Source organism: Pinus tabuliformis, chromosome 2_1 (assembly GCF_031772625.1).
Source record: "Pinus tabuliformis cultivar Carrire ecotype Pingquan chromosome 2_1, CPIR1, whole genome shotgun sequence".
Taxonomy (NCBI): Eukaryota; Viridiplantae; Streptophyta; class Pinopsida; order Pinales; family Pinaceae; genus Pinus; species Pinus tabuliformis.
In genome coordinates, this window is record NC_142299.1 from 561,575,954 (window position 1) to 561,580,318 (window position 4,365).

The 4,365-nt window shown below is 42.2% G+C and overlaps 1 pseudogene; it reads right to left on the reverse strand.

Annotated features, from left to right (window-relative positions):
• Nucleotides 1–775: 775 nt before the first annotated feature.
• LOC149201615 (putative pentatricopeptide repeat-containing protein At5g52630 pseudogene) lies at nucleotides 776–3,977 on the reverse strand (annotated as a pseudogene).
• Between the last annotated feature and the right edge of the window lie 388 nt (nucleotides 3,978–4,365).

Sequence of the window (4,365 nt, forward strand, 5' to 3'; positions counted from 1 at the left end):
TGGTAGTACATCAAGCCAAGTTTGAGTCTCAGGGGAAATAATTTGAGGAAAGAAATTTAATAAACCGTCCACATGGCTTTAATAAAGGATAAAGCTGTGTTTACATTTGGTGCTAGAATTTCATGTAATTAAAGGCAAAAGATTACAACAAAACAAGAGAAAATAAAGGCAAGAGCTAGATCATGTACAAAGGCATTCTGGACTACTCATCTGGACTCAACATTCTTCGCTCGATGAAGAGCTAACTAAAGCTCTGCAGCTGATCTTGGAAACCTGTCTCTTGTGTGAATCATTCTTGCAGCCAGCTTTGCTGTATCTACTATCCCCCAGTTGATCCCCAAAAATGCCGTCTCCCAGTTGCTGATTTGTAGATTTGATATCTCTCTGATGTGATCACACACTTTGCAACACAGCAAGAAATGTTGTTCAGTCTCTATCTTTTCTATCCCACTAACCCAACATGTTTCTCTTCCCATGTCACCTTGGGCTTTTCCCGCCTTTCCGTTTCACATCTCAGTTTGTTCTTAGATGATCCAATAAAGCACTTACAGAACTATCATCACACCAGCCTAGACAGAGACAAAAACTAAAACCGCTGAACTAGTTTATTAAGTTGTCTTAGCCATGCAGTAGCATACTGTTAACCACGATTGATCAATCCTAAGCAGAAATTTAGCTTCTCACCCTAGAGAGAGATTAGCAAGAGAATTTGCGCAGTTTTGAAGGCAAAGACTTCAAAGACAATGCTACTTGATTGAATGAATTCCCTTATTATAAACAATGACTCCAATCAAGCTTAAGGAGCAGTTCTTATGCTCTACTCATCCATGGAACTACAATAAATTCAAACTTGAAGTCCACGGAAAGGTCTACAATTTAGGCATTTTCGGTCTACAAAAGGAAGCAATGTATAAAATGTCTGGGAGCTGACCTCAACGAATATTATGTTAAAATTCTTGCCAAGAGATGTTAATCTGGAGCCTCCAGGTATCCTGAGCAAATTTTAAATGAATATACTACTGAGACAAATAGAATTCAGTTAATAGTTAGGAGTAGGTATTTATACATGCCCCACACATGAACAATATCTTCGATATCCGGAGGCTCAACTGGCCCATTAGTTTTTTTCTTTGTTTTCTGCCAAATAAATACGTGCATTCATATACTACAGTCTAGCGGGGCACAAACTCTAGTCTTACAGCTTTCTCTATCAGTGAAAAAGCAGCAAATTTTACTAGCTTCATCACCAATAATTCTTGCAGGAACAAAGCCCGCCACTAAAAACATGGAAGCGATGAGTATCCCTCACAATTATCTCCCTCCCAACAATCTTGGAAATGAACTTGATGCTACTGTGGCAGTCATCACAAACACGGAGGTTCTTTTTTATTCGGATGGTTGCTCCAGGAGGTGAGGTAATAAGCCCAAAAGCAAGGGCCAACTTTTCACTGTGGTGTTGGAGGATGCGCTCCTTCTGCTCCTCCTCAACATCTCGTAGCACACAGTTAGTATCAGGTGAATATCCTGCATCCTTCATTTGTTGAGTTAATGTTTCCAACATTGCATGGATCCTCTCTGACTCTGGGTGCAATGAGTCACCAACAGCAAATGCATGGACTGTGTTCCTTACCTCAATCCAGCTGACTCCAGTCTCCTTTTTCACTCCCCTGTCTTTCATCAATTTCCGCACCCTTGCCACATCATCCCACCTACCAGCTGCAGCATAAATGTTCGAGAGAAGAACATGAGTTCCAGCACATTGTGGTTCCAACTTAAGAAGGTTTTCAGCTGCTCTTTTCCCTAGTTCAATGTCACCATGGACTCTGCAGGCACCAAGCAATGCCCCCCAGACAGAAGCACTAGGCTCAACGGGCATCTTGTTAATCAATTCTTCAGCTTCCTTGATTCTCCCAGCACGACCAAGAAGGTCCACCATGCAGGCATAGTGCTCAGACGTGGGCATTATGCCATGATCACAAAACATAGCATCGAAGTAATGACGACCTTCATCCACTAAGCCAACATGGCTACAAGCAGACAGTACACAAACAAAGGTAATGTTATTTGGCTTTACTCCCGCCTGTTGCATTTGTTCAAAAACTTGAAGGGCTCCACTGCCATCCCCATACTGTGCATATCCTGCAACCATGGCAGTCCATGAGACCACATCCTTTGCTGGCATCAAATCATGTATTCGCTGGGCATCCTTCAGGCACCCACTCTTCGAATACATTTCAATAAGAGAATTCCCTGCACATTTCTGTGATTCAAATCCAGTTTTCACAATGTGGGCATGGATCTGCATTCCCTGTTCCAAGGCTGAAAGACTGGCACATGCACTGAGAATGCTGGAGAACACAAACTCATCAGGTTTGATGCCATGAAAGGGTAGCTGGCAATAAAGCTTCAGAGCCTCCTCGAAACCATTACTCTGCACATACCCAGAAATCATGGTGGTCCAAGTCACCACATTTGGTTCAGGTATCCTATCAAACACTTGACGTGCATACTCTAGCTTTGCACATTTTGCATACATATCGACAAGGGAGCTTCCTACAAAGACGTCATAATCAAACTCGGTTTTAACAATATGGCAATGAACCTGCCTACCCTCTTCCAAACCTGCCATAGTAGCGCATGCCTTTATAGCGCTGGAGAATGCAAATTGATTCAATTCCACACATTCCACTCGCATTTGCCTGAAAAGCTCCATGGCAGCCTCAGCAAGCCCGTTCTGTGAATATCCTGCCAGCATGGCATTCCACGAGATGACATCTCGTTCAGATATCTTAACAAACACTTTATATGCATCACCTATTTGCTTGCATTTCGAGTACATATCGATAAGTACATTGTTTGATACTACATCTATAATTGCCCCCGTTGTAATAACGTGAGCATGGACTTGTTTTCCCTGTTCCAACACCATTAAATTCCCACACGCCCTCAAAACGGACGGGAACGTGAAACGGTTCGGCTTGATACCCGCGCGCTGCATTTGGCAGAAGAGATTCAATGCTTCCTTACTCTGCCCATTCTGTGCATATCCCGTGATCATGGCCGTCCAAGACGCCACATCTCGTTTAGGCATTTTTTCAAACACTTGACGTGAATTCTCTAAGCTTCCGCATTTCGCATACATGTTAACCAGTATATTTTCCATAAGAATATCTGCAGGAAATCCTGTTCTGGCAATGTGGTTGTGAACCCGCTTTCCCTCTTCGAGGGCTCTTGCTTTTGCGCATTCCAGTAGGAGGCGCGCGTAGAGATCGGAGTCTGCAGGAATCGATCCTTGCTCCAGCATATCCAGAGCCTCCTGCCATGGTTGTTTCGTCGTACGAGATGCTGAAAAACCCAGTTCAGTATTCCGTTTGGCTTGATGATTTACAAGAGCGATCGAAGCGGTGTGCATTTCCCGTAAACGTTTATGATGGGAGAGTATTCTCAAAGTCAAGCAGTCCAATTGGCTGCAATTCATTATTTTCAGATTCAATTATCTTTGTTTGGTAACATGTTGACAAAATGTTGCATATTTTAAGGAGTGCTCTCTTAGGGTTTCCTCCTAGAGTTCATACTAGGGTTTTGTACCTCTGCAGATGGCCTCCCTTCACTATTTCTCCCTTTTTGGACCCCCGTCATTGTCCACAAGATCTTGTTGCAATTGCATGGGCACTAAGCATTTAACAAATGTGGCCGCATACTGAAAAGCTGAAAAACGGTTTGGAAAACATTCCATATTCACGGGTTCCTTATGGCACGCCGAAGACGGAGACTGCTTTATACAGAAACAGTCCGGGTGTGCCCATTTAATGGAGCATGGTTATATCTATTATGCATCCGTCCCCATGGCCCCTTGTGGATTACTTCAATATTAATTCCGCAATAGAGTTTTTATGCATTCCATTTTCAACCACACGGTTGGGACTACTGAATCAGCTCACCCATACTAGAAAGCGTCTGGCATCCCTCAATCTCAATCACACCTAAACTCTATAGCGTGCAGCATTCGATGTCGGGTACTTTATTCATGGATTTTTTAAAAATGTAATTGGTGAATTTTCGCAGCTTTATTCATGGATTTTTTTAAAATGTAATTGGTGAATTTAGCCATATGTGATTCATATTAAGTTTATTGAGAAGAGAGTTTGACACGAAAATCACATCATAATACATTTATCTAGGGGTTTGGAACTAACTAGTTTGGTTCATCGTTATGACAAGTTGAAGAAAAACTAGATAATGGCTGCACATTAAATAGAGAGCAAATCATCCAACTCTTATAATTGACTAGGAAAAAACTAAAACTATGTTTCACTGGGTAATTGCACTGGACAATGGGATAGGGAAAAAATAATTAGTTAATTA